This window comes from Vicugna pacos, unplaced genomic scaffold (assembly GCF_048564905.1).
Source record: "Vicugna pacos unplaced genomic scaffold, VicPac4 scaffold_19, whole genome shotgun sequence".
NCBI lineage: Eukaryota > Metazoa > Chordata > Mammalia > Artiodactyla > Camelidae > Vicugna > Vicugna pacos.
The window spans coordinates 43,939,544-43,958,416 of record NW_027328740.1 but is presented as its reverse complement, the minus strand read 5'-3'; the positions used below and the strand labels follow the sequence as shown (position 1 = coordinate 43,958,416).

At 34.0% G+C, this 18,873-nt stretch overlaps 1 pseudogene; it reads right to left on the bottom strand.

Moving 5' to 3' along the window:
• Positions 1-16,719: 16,719 nt before the first annotated feature.
• Positions 16,720-18,607, bottom strand: LOC140692967 (heat shock transcription factor, Y-linked-like; annotated as a pseudogene).
• Between the last annotated feature and the right edge of the window lie 266 nt (positions 18,608-18,873).

Genomic DNA, 18,873 nt, shown 5'->3' with positions numbered 1-18,873 from the left:
GCTGTCTTTAGGATCATTTTTTATCCTTGATTCTGGCCATCTTAATTATATGTCTTGGTGTGGGTGTATTTGTTTTCTTCCTGTTTGGCACACGGTGAGCTTCCTGTACTTGAATATCTGATTCCTACTTTAAGTTTCGGAAGTTCTCAGTCATGATTTCTACAAAAACTTTTGCAATTCCCTTTAATCATTGTTCCCCTTCTGGGACTTCTATCATGCCAAGATTGGCATGCTTTGTATTATTCCATAGGTCCCTTATGCTTTTTTCATTTGTTTCTCATTGTTTCTCTTGTAGGTCTTCTGATTGGGTGCTATCTATTGTCCTGTCTTCTCAGTCACTAATTCATTTTTCTGCATTATCTAGTCAGATTTGCTACACTTTAAATCATTCTTCATCTCAGTCAACGGGTTTACCTGTTCTACTCGTCTCTTCTTTATAGCTTCCATTTAATTTTTGACATATTTTGTATCTCTAAACACTATCTCTTTTATTTCCATCAGTACTTAGATCACTCCATTTTTGAAATCTTGAATTATTTGGCTATCAATGTCTATTTCACTGATCGTACTTTCAGGGGATTTCTTCTGTTCTTTAATTGGGAATTGTTTCTCTTCTCCTTTGTCTTACTCCTTCCTCTCTGGCACTGTGGATTTTGGAGTATCAGTTATCTACTGTGGTATTAAAGGAGTTTAATCTACCTAATGCCTATGTAGCTATACATCTTAGAAAAGAAAAAAAGAGAGAGAGATAAAGAATTTTAAAGAAGGGAGAAATAAAGATTTGAAGACATTGTATAATGAATAATACAAAATGGATTTGAAGCAGAGTTTTGAAAAATAATAATAATAAAAATATTTTAAAAAGTTTCAAAGGGATTAAAATGGGGGTAATTATAATTGTCTAAGAAGTAAAAATTAAGAGGGTAATAGAAAATGGAACTGGTAAAAACTGATTAATACAAGGGGGTGGTCAGTGTCCTCCTGGAGACTGTGAACTTTTAATGTGAAGTCTTTCTTTTTTCATCCTGATTTGGAAGCTCAGTTTGTTGTTTCCAGAGACCCTCCTTTGGAGCCCTCATCTGTGCTGCTCCCAGGGCATGTCAGTAAGCAGATCGCTCCTACACCCAACACTGGGGCTGATGAAGTTCTCCTTACTCTGGGCTGGCTTGTAAATGCCCTGCCCGATGCTGCAGTCAGATGTTGCAGACTGTCTAGGCAGGATTGGGCATCATGCCCTCTCCAGCACCATGGTCAGGGGCTGTATTCCTGCCCAAAATTTGAGGGGCCAACCTCTACCTACGGTTGCCGATCACTCTGCTTCTCTGTTCCACTGTGTACTCTGCCTAGGGTTTGCACAAGAGAAGTGGGTTCAGGGAAGACTGAGGAACATCCCTGCCCCTGGTCTGGGCCAAAAACCAGCTCTATGTTTCTTTTGTCCGACAAGTTCTCTGAGGAACCGGACAGAAGTATTCAATATGCCTCTGGCTGTAGACAAGTCTCGGACTGGTCCTTGAGGCTGCTAATTCCTTAGGTGTAGATGCAGGTTTTGTCCCCGCTGCCACATGGGTTTAAACCACCAGAGGGTATGGTGGCTGTGTCTGAGCCCCAGCTCTCTTCACCTAGAAACTTTTGTGGAAATTCAGAGATGGGGAATGCACCCTTCCACCCATAGGGCACATCTGCTCTGTTGTTTTATGGAGGGCCCATGTTGTTCTGCCCTGTGCACCCACAGCCATGACACAAAGACAACTTCATTTCCCTGGGCCAACGCAGTGTAGCCATCCCCATCTACCACCCGGGTCGGGCAGCATGGCCCTGCCCCCAGCTTCTGGGCTGCATTTTCTGCTGAGTGTCACAGGGATCCTCTGTGCCTGTTTAACTTAGTTCTGCTAGTCAACTTATACTACATACATGTCCAAGACTTGGAGTCTCCCCCACCATCCTGCCAATCTCTCAGTTGGAGAGGAGAGACACAGGGAATGAGCACCAGTCCTTCTTTGCTGCTCCCTCCCTGTCTGACCTGTCCCAATGTGTTTTGCCTTTTCTTCTTTCTTTCTTACTTTTCTCCTACCGGATTTTTCACATCTTTATCTATTGAAGAGGAAAATGTTCTGTCAGAGTTCTGCAGGTTCTCTGGTTAGCTGAGTGGGATTGTGGATGTGAGTCTTGGTGCATTTGTGGGAAAGGGTGAGCTACGAGCATCTCTCTACTCCACCATCTTTACCTCCCCCAAAAAAATTCTCACTTTATGGTGGAAGATATACATAGTTTGGAAATAAGTGGAAAAGATATCCCATGGAAATGAAAAGAAAGTGCAGGTTGCAATGCTCAACTCATGCAAAATACATTTTAAAAGAGGGGCCAAAATGAAAAATTTGAGGGTATATAAAGAAAAACAGATCAATATTAAAATAGGGTATTACACTCATTAAATTGTATATGGACCCAAAAAAATAGATCCTAAGAAGTTTTAGTAGACATGAAAGAATTAATTCATTATAAAATAATAACAGAAGATGAGTTTAACACCTCACAATTCTGATAGCCAGATCATCCAGAAAGAATATCTGTAGGAAACAGAGATCTTAATATCATATTAGATCATTTGAACCTAAGCTAGATATTGGACACTGCATCAGAAAATCAGAACACATAAAGTTTTCAAGTGTGCACAGGATGTTTTCTAAGGAATTAACCACATATTATGTCATGAAATGAGCCTCAGGATCTTTAAGCAAATATAGGTTACAGCAAGTATTTTTCAATACACAAAAGTAAGAAACTGTGCATGAATTTTTGAAAGAAGAATAGGAAAAGCACAAACATGAAGTTAAAACACATTAATTAAAAAAATAAAATAAAACAAGGTCAATGATGAAATCAAAGAGGTAATAAAATCATACCTGGAGACAAATTACACTGAAAACACAACTTCATAAAATGTATGGGATGCACCAAAGACAAATCTAAGAGGGAAGTTGAGAACAAATCAGGACTTCTACAAGGAACAAGAAAAACCTCATAGAAAGGACAAAGCATGCCACACAAAAGAACAAGAAATAAGAACAAACAAAACCCAAAGCAGTAGAAGGAGAAATATTTAATCATTATGTTGAAAATAAATAAAATAATATTTGAAAATCAAATTACAAATCATAAAATCAAAAGCTTTACATTTTTTTAAAAATATTAACAAACAGGTAAGCATTTAGCCAGGCTTATCAAGAAATACATAGAATGGACCCAAATAAAATAAGAAATGAAAGAGTAGAAATAATATCTCTTATTACAGAAATACAAAAAAAGATTATGGAAGCACTATGAGCTGTTATGTGACAACAAACTGGACGACCTAAAAGAAATAGACAAATTTCTAGAAAATTACAGCCCGCCAACACTGAATAAAGAGAAAATTGAGAACATGAAAAGAGCCATCATTATAAGTTAAATTAAATGCATAATTTTAAAAACACCCCTTCAACAAAATGCCTGGATTCCTTCACTAAAACCCCTTTTCACAAACTATTTTAGAAAATGAAGGAGGAACGAATATTCCCAAAGTTATTCTATGAGGCCACCATTACCCTATTAACAAAACCAGTCAAAGACACTACCAAAAAAATAAATGAAAATGAAAATCCAATATCCTTGATGAATGATGATATACATTCAAAAATCCTCGAAAAACATCAACAAATGAATCCAGCAATACATAGAAAGGATTATACACGATGATCAGTTGGATTCCTTCCAGTGTCACAAGGATGGTTCAACATACACAAGTCAATCAGCATGACACATATCTAATAAAGGAAGGACTAAATTCACAAGACCATGTCAATACACAAAGTATAAGCATTTGACAATATTAAACATACATTCATCATCAGAATTCTCATAAATGTGAGTACAATGGGAACATCTCTCAACATACTAAAGGCCATTTATAACAAATTATAATACTTAGGGGAAATGGTGAAAGCCTTCTGGGTAAATTCGTGAACAAGACAATGATTCCTACTCTCACCACTTCTGTTCAATAGTAATAGAAGAAAGGAAAAGGAAAAAAAAAGAAGATAAAGTAACACAAAATGGAAAGAAAAAGGCAAAATTGTCACTAGTATTGATGGCATAACAATCTACATAGACAGTCCTAAGGGCTCCACACTGACTATTATGAACAATAAATAATTTCATCAAGTGAGCAGGTTACAAGATAAATGTAAAGAAGTCTCTTGCATTTGTACACATTAATCATGAGATACCATAAAATGGACGTTGAAAGCAATAATATTTAAAACCTCATTCCCCCGAATATCTTGGAATAAATGTAACCACATATGTGAAAGATCTAATCACTGAAAATTATAAAACACTGACAAAGAAATTAAAAGTGATTCAAAGAAATGGAAAAATGTATTGTGCTCTTGGATTGAAAGAGTTAATATTGTTAACATGGCCGTACTACACAAAGAATCCTACAGATTTAGGGCAATTCCTGTTACGAAGCTGTAGTATTTTCCACAGAACCAGAAAATAAATAACTCTAAGTCTTACATGAAACCATTAAAAATTGCCAAAATGATCTTGAGAAACAACAACAAATCTGGAGGCATAACCCTCCCAGATACCTTACTATACATGAAACCTACAGTAATAAAAAGAGTATGACATTGGCAAAGAGATATAATCAATAAAAACAGATAGAGAGGCAAGAAATATTTCCACACACTTATGAGCAATGAATCTATGATAAAAGAAGCAAGAGTACACAATGGATAAAAGACAGTCACATCAATGGATGGTGTTGGGAAAGCTGGACAACTACATGTAAAACAATGAAATGAGAGCATTTCCTGACATCATATACAAAAATAAACTCCAAGTATATTAAGGACCTAAATGTAAGACCTGATACTATAAAACTGATAGAGGGGAATATAGGTGATACCCTATTGGATAAAATCATAGGAATATTTTCTTATATCAGTCTCCTAAGGCAAATGATACAAAAGCAAAAATAAACAAGTGGGACCTAAATAAACTTAAAAATTTATGCACAGCTTAGGTCAGAATCAATGAAATAAAAAGACTGCCTGTGTAATTGGAGAACATATCTGCAAACAATGCAAGTGACCAGGGGTTAATAGATGTAGGTTAATAGATGTAACAAGGATTTAGGTTACACAACTCAAGGTGAAAAACAAAAATCCAATCAAAAACAAGAACAGAGTACCTGAGTTAATATTTTTCCAAAGAAAACATACAGATGAGTAACAGGTAAGTGATAAAATTGCTCAACATTACTAATTATTAGGTAATTGCAAATCAAAACCAAAATGAGGTACCATTTCACACTGGTCAAATGGCTATTATCAAAATGTCTACAAATAGTAAGTGTTGCAGAAGATGTGAAGGTAAGAAATCTCTTGTATACTCTTGGTAGTAATGTAAATTGGTACAACTTCTTTTGAAAAGAGTATTCAGATTTGTTTAAACACTAAAAAGTTAACTACCGTATGACCCAGTAATACCTCTCCTAGGAAAAATTTGGGGAAAACACCCTAAATTGAGAAGAACCAATGTTCACAACAGCACTGTTTATAATATGCAAGACAGGGAAGTAATCCGAGTACACAGAAGAGTATGGACTTAAGAATATATGATGTTTCTATAAATATGCAATGGAATAAAACTCAGCCATGGAAATGTATAACACATTGCTATTTCAGTATCCTGAGTGGACCAAGTAAAAATGTGCTTAATGGAGTAACTTAGACAAAGACAAATGTATATAATATTATTTATATGTGGAAACTAAAGAATAACAAAAATATGTGTACAAATATCTATAGCTTTCTATTGATTGATGACAGAATAATAGATAGAAGGATAATACATGATAGATAGATAGTTAAATAGATACATAGATAGATATATAGATAATTAGATAGATAGATAGATAAATAGATGATAGATAGATAGATAGATAGATAGATAGATAGATAGATAGATAGATAGAAACAGGTTGTAGAGGTAAAGAGATTAGATAGACAAGACTTAAGCAGACTCAAAGATATGGGAAAATATTTCTGTTTACCAAAGTGGAAGGGAAAGAGATTTTAACGGAAGAATATTGACAGATAGAAAGGAGTATATATAAAGGAGAGAAGCAACATTGATTATCTGTATAGATCATCGAATTATACACAATATCTTAAAATAATTGTTTGTTACAATTATTGTAATAATTCATAATGCATATAATCTACAAAGTAATTAGAATAACTATGCTGTACATCTGAAACTACACAATATACTACATGTACTGTACTTCAATTATAAATAAAACATCTCATGTATAATTTAGTCCTTTTTCCACTGATAGAAGCTTCCTTTAATATTGTTTTAATTTATTCTTTACCTTTAATGATTACATTTCTAATTATTTTTTTACTCTTGTGAATATGTTACCAGTTTAATTATCTATATTTATTGCCCCTGATTTCCTATTTTTCTCTCTTTAATCCATTTGGTATAATAGCATTTAAAAACATACCCAAATGAACAGATGCAAATTTCTCGTGGTCTCTCCTTAGGATTTTGGTCAATGTTTTGCTCATTTTTGCCACTTTATATTTCTTAGAAGACTTCTTTTCTGTACCTCTTATAAGGTTTCTTAGTTTTGTTTTTCTGTCACATTCAGGTTTGTTTTTCTGGTAAAGTCTTTATTTTCATTTTATATCTAAGTGATAACTGTGTAAGTATTTTTGGGTGAGTGATTTCTTATTTTAGATGATTGAAATTTAATGTTATTTACCGTGGCCTGTGTTTTCTTCTCAGAGGTCTACTGATAGCCTAATGGGGTTCCTTTGTAGATTATCATAACTATTTTTGGCTGCCTTTAAAATATTACTCTGTCATTGACTTGCCAATTTGCATATGACGTATCTTAAAGAGGTCCCTTTGTCTTAAAGTTATTGGTGTTTTCTTGGCTCACGTACTTGTATATTAGTTCTTTACACAGGTTTGGGAAGTTATCAACTATTACTTCTTTAAATAAACCATCAGCTGCCTTCTAACTTTCTGTTCCTTACAGGATTCCACTCTAATGTGCACTTCCTGAGGAAGTCTGATGGCTACTGTAGAATTTACACACTTTTTAATATCTTGAATCTCTGCCCTCTCCTATCATTTCTAGTTTTGTATTGGTGAGTTTGCTAATCTCTCTTCCACAAAGACAGTCTACATCCAATGCTTTCTGTTGCATTCTTCATCTCATTTATTAAGTTCTCATTGTCCTCCAATAATTTTTGGTAATTTTATAGTTCCAGTCTCTTTGGTAATGTATTCCTTATCATCATTTCATTTATTCCTGAGCTCATTAAAATGCTTTCTTAGTTTTTTTTTGTTTTGAATTTCTGTATGTCACCTATTTGGATTCTCTATTAGTTATATGGCGATGTACCATGACTTTATGTTTGTTTGCTGCATGGATGACAATATGTGTATGTGCGTGTGCTCAGGTGCATGTGCGTGTGTGTCTGTGTATCTGTGTGTGTGCGTGCCCTATAAAGTTAGTGTGATTGGTCATGATCTTCACAAATTATTGCTGTGATGACACTTAATAACAAACTGTGAGTTGGAGCCCTTGCTTTTGTTTTCTGGTAGTTTGCTATATTGCACAATTTTTGGTTTTACTTACCTGAGCTACCACTGATATTTCAAAATGGCACCTTCCTGTAGATACTGTCTGGATAAAAGATGTGCTTTCATTGTCACTTCTTAGACATCTCTGGTAGTTGATGTCACTGTTCTCACTGGGACGGTGAACCCTTCCTTTTATCTGATATCCCTTGAGACTCAGTGTACACATTGAGGAAATGTGTAAAAACAGGTGGATATTTGGAATCAGGCAAGTGCCTTTGCTATGTCCAGTGTTGCAAGGTATCTTTTCTCCACCACTGTGAATGGGGAGTAGGGACACTGTCATGAATGTCTGAGTGTCTGAAGGATGGAATTTCTGTCTCCATTGTGGCTCCCTCCTAGTTACATGCGACCATGAGTACTGGTGCAGTTGGAGGCTGAAGCGGTGTGAACCACTGAGACCATTTCTACTGGGTTCTCTGAACTTGATGACACATACAACCTAGTCAGGGGGCCTTGGTTGCAGACACCAACTCTGCTCTTCCTTCAGTTCAGCCTCTTTTGTGTGTTTTAGTCAACTAAACATTACCTGTTCACATGCGTTCCAGGGTATTGTTTTGTGTTGTGTTTTTTTGTTGAGATGTGAACGTTTTATTGACTGTAGATGTAAGGGTAGAGACAAAAATTGTTTAAACTTATGTCACTTTTAAAGTATATACTTTTTCAATCAAAAGCTTAAATTCTACTAAGGACATTATGAAAACAGTAAACAAAGTGAATAAATCACCTCCCTTAATATCAGAGTATTACAAAATATTTTGATTTTCCTGGGTTTATTTTTTTAACGTTTTTCCAACCTACGTGCACATTTTACTATAATATATCCCTATACTCTCTTTAAAATCAATTAAATTATTAAAATATTTCTCTGTGCTGTAAATATAGCCCTGTTGTTTCTCTAATTTATTACTAGTAGCTTGCACATTTCTGTCTTCTCCATCCTTCTTCCCTGTCCCCACAGGAAACCACTTCTTGGTACACTACACATATATATGTCATTCTGTTCCTGTTTTTTTTATGATTATTTCTCTTATATCTTTATTTTCCTCATTTAAGTGACAACATAGAGTGTTTTTCTCCGTATGACTTATTTTCCTATAAGCAACACTTTCTGGGTCCAGTCATATTGTTCCAAATGGCAGAATTTTATTTTTTAATATGACAATGACTAATTATTTATTATGTTATCTATATCTCACATCTACTTCAGCCAATCATCTTTTGATGGGCAGTTGAACTGTACATCTTTCCTTGGGTAATATGAATGATAATGTTAAGAACTTTGTGGGTAATAAATCTTTAAGTTAATGTTTTCATTTCTTTCAGATTTATACCAAAAACTGGAATTGCTGCAACATATAATGCTTCTATTTCTAGTTTTCTGTGCACTGTCCACAATTTTATAATAGTGGATGCATCATTTTTTTTCCACCAACAGTGTACCTGGGCTCCCTCTTCTCAACCTTCTTATTAAAGTTTGTCATTTGTAGACATTTTGTTAATAGCCGTTTTGGTTGCTGTGAGATTATATTTCATTCTGGTTTTCATTTATGTTTACCAAATGGATAGGAACATTATGTTTCTTGGTATGTGCATGAAAAATATCCACAAGTCTTATTTTGAAAATTTCCATTAACATCTTTCAACTGTTTTTAAGTTGGAGGTTTGTTTTTTAAATACTGAGTCTAATATTATATATATGTAATATGGATATTAACGTCTTATTGGTTAAATTGTGTGAAAATTTTCCTTCTATTCTGTCTGTTATCATATCTCTTGTTGAAGGTTTCCTTTGCTCTGCAAAAGGTTTTGCACTTCACATATATACAATAAGTAGAATCCCTGTATCGCATAGTACATCTATTTTTTCCTCAGTAAACTAAAAACTGTAATTGTTACTTTTCATTTTATTTTTTAATTTGGAGACATATCAAAAATAAACATTGCTATGATTTATCTCAAAGTCAGTTCTGCTCCTTTTCTTTGTCTGAAATTGTAAATTTCGGGCTTTACATTTAGGAAATCAATCCATTTTTATCTTATGTTGTATACTATGGAAGGAAGTGCTCTTACATCTTCCTTTTACATGTACTGTCCTGTTTTCTCAGAACTAATTGTTGAAGAGACTGCTTTTTTTCCATTGTATGCTCTTGTATACTTCATATTAGACTAATTGACCATATGTGTGAGGGTTTATTTTAGGACTCTTAATTTTGTTCCATTTATCTATGTGTATCTTTAAGTGCCATATTTTGATGCATTTATTACTGTATCTTTGTGTTATGTTATAAATTCAGGGAGGATAATACCCACAGCATTGCTCATTTTTAAATATAAATTTAGAAAATTTGGGTGTTTCAGATTTTTGTATAAATTTTATTATTTTTCTCCTTGTTTTGAGAAGAAACTAATGGAATCTGAGTGAATAGGAATATGCTAAAAGAAAAAACCTGTGAAAAATTCTAAAGTGTGGAGGATAAATCATACATTATTAACAACAACTGGATTGCTGTATAAATCAAAGAAAAATATATAAAAAAAGACAACAAAAACAAAATCCATGGGTTATAACAAAAGCAGTATTAATAGGGATGCTTATAGCAAAATAATCCCACTTATACAAATAAGAAACATGTCTGTCTTGAAAAATATTCTTACAAACAAAAGTTGTAGCAAAATAGTAAACAATCACTTTAGTAGAAGGAAAGACAGCTGAAAGTTCAGAACATAATTAAATAAAATAAAGATTAAAGACAGAAACATTTAATCAAACTAAATAATGGATTTTGAAAGATAAATAATGTTGATAATCTTTAACCAGGCACATGAGCAAAAAAGATGGTACAGATTAATAAGCTCTGAAATAAATGAGAAGTTACAGCTAATATCAAAGAAATACAAAGCATCATATAATGATACAGCAAATTATATGCTAGTAAAATGGAAACCCTAGAAGAAATGGACAATTTCTAAGAAAGAACTTATCTATAGAATGGAATGAAAAAGAAAATATGAACAGATTATCACTAATGAATTTGAATCAGTAATTAAACAAAATCTCCCATGAAACTAAATTCCAGGCCTAGACAGATTCAGAGATGATTTCTGCCAAACATTTATAGAAGAGCTATCACCTATACTTCTCAGTGTATTCCAAAAATTTCGAGAGGAAGGGAGGCTTCCTACCCCAAATTTCTGTATCACACTACTACTAAAACAGGAACAAATACCTCAAAAATTACAGGTTACATACTACCAATAAGCATAGATGAAAAAATCATCATTAAATTGTTAGCAAGTCAAACAATACATTAAGAGGATTATACAATAAGATTAAGTCCATTTTACTCCAGGGATGCCAAAGTGATTCAATACCCGCAAATTAATCAGTATGTAACACCACACTAAAAACAGGAAGAATATAATTTATATGGTCACAACAGTAGAGCCATAAAATGTTATGACAAAATCAGTATCTATTTATGAATAAATTTCTCCTCAAAGTGGGCATGAGGAAACATACCTCAACAAATCTAAGTTCTTATATGACAAGAACTAAGCTAACATGACACTCACTGATTAATAGCTGAAAGAATCTCCAATAAGAGCAGGAAGAAGACAAGAATGCTCACTCTAACCACTTTTATTAATTATAGTATTGGAAATTCTAGCCATACCTATTCAAAATAAAAGTAAGTAAAATGTAGGTAATTAAGAAAAGGAGTAAAAGTATCTGTTTTCAGATGACATAATTTAAACAGAAATCCTAAAAATGGTGCCACAAAACTAGTAAGGCTTATCAATACATTTGGTAAAATTTCCGAATGTAAAATTAACATACAGAAATCTTGCATTTCTACACACTAACAAAAAGCTAACTGATACAGAAAGTGAGGGAACTGTATCATTTACAGTTGCATTACAAAAAAAATCAACAAATATACCCAAACAAGGTGGTAAAGGACATGTACTCAGAAAACTATAAAATATTTATAACAGTAATTGAAGATAATGCAAACAGATGAAAGGACATACTGTGTTCATTGATGAGGAAAATATATTGTTTAAATGACAGCATAAGCCAAGAAAATACACAAATTAAATTCAGTGCCTAACAAAATACCACAGGCATTTTCAGACACTTACAAGAAATAATTCTAAAATTTACATTTAAACACAAAAGAGTTGAAGTCACTAAAAAAAAAGAAAAGAAAGAAAACAAACAATAAACACAAAATATTTGACAAAGAACAGAGAAGATGTATCACTTTCCCTAATTTAAAACTATAATACAAAGCTACAATAATAAAAATATTATGCTAGTGGCACAGAACAAACAGAATAATGGAACACAAATAATGCCTGAAAATGAAATCAGACAGTTATTATCATTTAGCCCATTAGAAAAAATGAATATACAGTGGGGGAAATGTTACCAACAGCACATGAAACCAATCAACATTACTAACCATCAGAAAAATGCAAGTCCAAAACATAATGAGATTTTATGTCACTCCCGTCAGAATGACTATTATCAAAAAGACAACAAATATAAGTGTTGGTGTGGATGTAAGAAAAACAACCCTGATGAACTGCTGGAGTGAATGGAAATATGTGCTGCCACTGAGGAAAGCAACATGGAGATTTATCTAAAAACAAAAAATGAAATATAATTCTACATTTCCATATCTGGATACTAATTCCAAGAAAATAAAAACACTAATTAGTAAAGATAAATTCAACCCTATATTCACTGTAGCATTATTCACAATAGATAGGATATAGAAGCAAATTAATTGTTCATCAAAGATGATGGATAAAAAGATGAGTGTTTATAATATATTTACCCATCTTAACTACAGATTTATCTATATTTATATATATATATATATATATATATATGCACACACACACATAAAAATACAATGGGTTATTATTCAGCACCAAATAGAATAAGATTTTGTCATTTGCAACAAATAGGTAGACCAAGAGTGTAATATGCTAAGTGAAATAAGTCAGAAAGAGAATGACAAATGCTGAATGATTTTAATCACATTTTGAATTTTAAATAAATGAAAATAAGAACACAGAAAAGGAGTTATACACATAGAAAGCAATAGGTTGTTCACAAGAAGGAGGGAAATGGGGTGAGGAAAAGAAAAATTTGAGGAAAATTAAGAGAGAAAATTTTCCAGTTGCAAATTAAATGAATCAGGGACAAGAAATATACTGTATGGGGAATAGTCAAAAACTATGAAATATACTTACATAGCAACATATCGTAACTAGATATATCCTGGTGAACAGTTTGAAATTTATTAAAAATAGCGAACAGTATGTTGTGTAGGAGAAACTTACACAGTGTTATAGATTAAAGTACACTTCAAAAACAAACAAAGATACTTATAGAAAAAGAAATTATATTTGTAATTAACAGAGGCAGGGGTTGGAAAAGGAGAATTTGATTTTGCACTGAAAAGCTACAAATTTCCAGCCATAAAATAAACGTGTTCTAGGGATGCCAAGTAATAACATGAAAATTAGAATTAATAATGCATTATGTTCTATATCAATGTTGTTAAGAGAGTAGACCATAAGGTTTCTCAGCACAACCAAAAGACAAATTGTATTTCTTTAAAATTTTAGCAAAATGAGATAATGAATTCTCCCTAAAGTTGCTATGATATTTATTTCATGATAGTTATAAATCAAATCACTATCCTGTGCACCTAAACTTACACAATGTTTTATGCCAGTTATATCTCAATAAAAGCGAAAGTGAAAATGGAAAGTCAATGGTCATTTTTTCCCTTGTCATTTCTCATGATTGTTTTTGCAGCAAGTAAACTTGAGACATGATATACTTAACCAAGCTAAAGATACTAATAAATAAGTGATTATAATAAATTATGCATAAAGATATGAATAAAATTATTGTTTTACCATGCCTAAAAATTTCTTCATGTTAACAGACCAGTGCTTCTGTAGGCATCAAAATTTCACTCTGTGTATTCATCTGAGATTAGGGAATGGATACAAATTTAAAACTGGCTGCCCTTGCTGTCAGTGATAAAGTTCACTGTCTCTGACCGATGGTCTCAACTCCCCGACAGCATCTGTAAGAAAAGAACATGCTAGGTTGCTAAAAATCTCAGTATGGTAAAATCTCAGAACTCTTACAATTCTTAACTGTTTTGCAATGGGAATGCAATACTGACAAGACTTGATTTTGGATAACAATTTGGGGTTTTCTCATGGTTGCATAAGGGAATGTGAGGATAATCCCTGAGATCCACAACAAACATTCTTGCTCAAGTGCTGGGCAAGCAAGTGTAAAGATTCTGCAATATTAGGACAGAGGACTACTTTCAAAATGATGAGTGTGCTCACTCTGTTCCAGGTAGACCAAGGGAAGAAAGATTATTGCAATTGCTTGGTGAACGGGAATAAGTCAGTTGTTCAGACTATATAAATTAGTCAAAGTGTGTTCAAAGCCAAAATATGTTGTGTCAACAATGAGAATTAAAAGAAATAAATCAGACATAAGCTTAAATTAAAAAGGTGATACAGTCCTGTGCTGGGCTCTGGGGACTGGAGAGTGTATATGCCTCAATCCCATTCAAGGGTTCAGGGGCTTGGCCGTAGCATCAGCTTGGGATTCAATGAACATGTAACAATTAGTATACTGGGAGAAATATAATCTACCCCTCCCTGATCGGAAGAAAATCTGGTGGCTCAATGAAACTCTTAATTCACAGAGATTCTGCCAGATGCAGAGGAATAATTCACTGATGACTCAACTAAGACAAACTTAGTTACTGCTTAACAATCCATCTTCACACACACACACAGTTGTACAGAGATCTGTAGTATTTAGTGGGAAGAATTCAGTGGGCAGAACTCAGAGAAAAGTTTTCAAAGCACCAGCCTACTTTTGTAGTTTTGCCAATAGTCTAGATTTTCCCAGGTAGAAAACTACAGATGGACAAACAAGATTCTTCTTTAGGATTTCTCACTTTGAATGTAAACTGTAACTTTTGACTTATCAGCATAGAACCTTGTTAAGATGATCACGGTAAGAACCACTGTCTGATAAGAGAGCTGGAAAGTAGCTGAACCAGCCCATCTGAACCCCAGAATGCTAATGTAAGCAACCACATAGCCACCATCAGAATTTTGCTGACAATCTTAAAGCTTGATGTTTCTGTTATAGGAAGAACCACTGCTGTGCAGACACAGTTCTCCAGCTGTAAGTGGTCTTCTCTTGGTAAATGTCATATTGGTGGCATGTTGCTAGAGTTCACCCAGGCCCATTTGCCCTTTCTCCAGGTTATCAAAGGCTTTCTTTACAACAGGTGACATGTTTTCAGAACTCAAATCTGCCATTCCAGTCTTATCAGCTGACACTGGCTGCATCATTGTGAGCAGAAGCAGTAGGTTCCTTGACATTGCCTACAATTGTTCCAGCAATTTAGGGCATTTCCAATTCTGAAAATGCTTCACATTTTATTTTAAATTAATGGGAAATAGTCAAAGACTTCCATGAATATTTTATATTTCCTAATATCAGTATAAATTTGGTATTCTTGCAGTTGGACAAATTTTTATTTCTACCACCCTCACCTCCTTCTAGTCCACACATTGTAGATTGTAATTTGGTTACTGAATACGACCACACCAACCAAGGGGCTATTACATTTTATATACATCCTGTGTGAAGGTTAGAAGGGGCACAGGATATGTGGGGTGTATAAACCTATATTAAATACTTGCAATGGCACTTTCTCTTCTGGACAAATCTCTGATTCTAAGAAGCAAATTAATTGGTAGTCAGTATAGTTATTGGTATGGGGAAGAGTATCAGCTATTTTGGGATGGGTGGGTGATGAAGAGACAGGAAAATATCCAGCAAATGAGAATGGAATATTTTAGGCCTCTGGAGGCATTAATTAAGAAGAAAATAATAACTTGTCTCCTGTACCTACCTCCAATTACTGTCTTGAGTGATTAGTCCTTGGGCTATGAAAAGAGCTTGTTTGTGGTGAAGAGTATGTACCATAACGAAATAGTTTGAAAATCATGAGAGTTCTGTTGTTTCAGGAAAGTAAATTTTGCTTAAAGTCAACAGGTATTTTTCACTCACTAAATACTAAAATGCATCCTGTGGCATGTGCTGTGCTTACTGTGCTGGTATCCAAGTTAGACAAGGAGAGGTTGAGAGACAGAAAACATCTGGAGGAGGTGGTATCTGTGCTGAGACCGGGATAGTCTAAGTAGGTAAAAGGAGAACAACCAAAGTCCAAGGATGAGCTGGAGTAAAAGTATTGAGGTTGGAACTAACACTGTTGACAAGCATTTCCTTTAATGTACCTCCAGATACAGTGAAACATAAAGATATGCTAAGGTAGTCAGTTGCCAGATTTATAAAGAAATGACTAAACTATGTTGAGTTTGCGGGCTTACATTTGGAAAGGCATTAAGTGCCACCCTGAGGATGCAAGTTTGTCTTTGGCTGGAATATAAAAGCAACATAAATTATTGACTAGAAAATGTAGTGTAGACTCTTGAGTGCAGGAAATGAAAGCACCAATTGGAATGCTTTGAGAACAGCACAAAGAAGACCATAGATAAAATTACTTCTTTAATTCTACCACATGCTGTATGTGCCATCTAAGACTACATAATTTGACCTTTTTGATTCCAGGGATGACATAATAGACCACGATCCCTGGGCCGGTTCCAGCATTTATGTACTGTCCAACCTATCCAAACTTAACACATTTCATACTTTCCAGGTTGAACCAGAAACCAATTAGTAATTTTCCCTCTCTCCATGTTTTATTCTTTTTCCAAATTTTTCCATTTTTTCTTCCTCCTTACAAGAAATTACTTAAATTTACTCCCATAGTGTTCAATAAAAAGATCATAACAATCAAATATCTACTTTTCTCTTTTAATGGTATCTTAGCCTCTCATTTAACTCTTTACTATATTTTAAAAAAATAAGGAAAATACAGGTACACATCTATGTTTATTGTTCAAATAAGAAAATTGCAGTTATTTGTCAACATATGCCAACATCAATTTCAATCTTTGTTATCCTGTATAATCTGGTAGTCCTCTGGTAGATCAGTTGTAATTAGGATGACATTCATAAACTGAAGATGTCTGATGAGTTGGCTTTGAAAGAGATGTAGCTGATGTACCAGCTATCACTGGCACTGGAAAGCGTGGGTTGATCCCTGGTTGAAGTTTAGGAAAACGAATTTCATTGGCAGATATGTTGTGATATCTATTTGGAAAAGTAGAAGGCTCCAACATCAGTCCAAAATAATTGCTCTGTATGGGACAGAAGATGCTGTACTGAGAAGTACAAGTTGTAGTTGAAATGGAGTTCACCACATGGCCATTTGTTTCAATGTAGCTGCTTTGAGAGTGCCTGTGGACAGTGGTCAACTGATTTAAAATAACTCGTTGATCCACTGCAATTTTTTCTGATGGTCTAACTGACATTGATGACAGAGGAGAAAAATCACTTCTGATCGGGGTAGTTGTACCACCAATTATGTGGCTAGTAGAGGGCTTTCTTATTAGAGACATGTTTAAAATTGCAGAAGGTAAAAATGCACTTTCTCTATTAGTGTCAGCCACAAAAACAGAATTATGATTATCCATATTGCCCCCTGCATTAAAGTGCTTCTTGTTGAAATCTTCAGCAAATGAAGACACCAGAGAAGAATTTTTAATCCCAACTCTTCTATTTATTCTCACTAAAAGCTGGGGAAAGCCTCGTTTAAATTTTGGATTATGATAGAAATGCAGCTACAACAAAATGAGAAACATTTTAGTAATATTTTAAACCATAATACAAGACTACAATAATCCTAACCTATAAAACCTCAGATTCCCAGTTTACTATGCAAAGATAATATCATCAAAATATGAACATTGCTGACGACATTTTGAAGTTCCTTATTTGGAAACTACACATTTAAATAGTATACTGATCAAATTTAAGAAGTTAACAATTGCTTTAATGGTGAATGGCACTTTTTAAAAGCAGCCTTAATACCTTTATTTAGATTTCTGGAAAGACTCATTGTTGCAAGCATAGGTTCTCATCATCTAGACTACTTAAGGCACTGTCCTCATTTTTTAGAAAAAATAAATTATTTTAGTCTTAGTAGATTTATAAAATTTTGAAAATCTAGCTTTACATTTATATTACCATTGACTGATGTGCAAAATAAAATTTTATATGTAAGTTACCAAGTGGTAACTAAAATTTCTGAATACCTTTCTTAAAACAGAGACTTCTTTTTCTTCTGTCAGAAAGTCAGATAGACAAGCAGACCTTTGAAAATTCTGCCACACTTTCCTAAACCCATGAAGGTTAAGCTGACTAAGTAAACTTTCCATTCTTCCAGTTTCAAATATTCTGAAAGGGGCCTATCTTTCCAAATCTTCCTTCTTAAAGACATCTTCATCAATCACTATGAAAGATTCATTATCATCCCAACAGATGGATTTCAATTGGTCACTCCCAGCCATTTTCCAGAGATTTCTTGGAAATGTCAGAGAACGAAAATCATTATATTCACCTGGTTCAGAAACACAATGTGTGTAACATGGTGTTTTTATCAAGGATTCTTCAGACAAAGTCTGAAAAGCATTTTCTTCAATCATAGACCTCACGTCCAAGTCCTCAGAGAATGTTTGATCACACAATAGAGATCTACCGGAGTTTCCTAAACCAGTTGGTCCATCGTTATGAGACACATCTTGAATTTTTGAAGAAATATGTGCCATCTCAAATAACTTTTTCTACAGCTACTTTTCTAATCTGCATGATTTTGAGCACTGCAGCTTCAAATGGTGCTTTTGCAGTCCTGCACAGATAAACTGCTAGGCCTTCACAATGGTTCTCAACTTGAGTAGCTGTGACATCACAAAACGACTGGTCTCCCAGCAACTCAAGTGTAACTTCCAGTCAGTGATTATTTCTCATTCATCCAGTTAAAATGAAACATATAGTACATTTATTTTTACAGTGTGATTTCCAAAAATTTTCCCAACAAAATCTTTTAAAATAATTTAATTTTGGGGTCTATGAAATTAAACCAATCTCCATTCTTTTGTACAGAAATTTATACCACATGGTTGAAC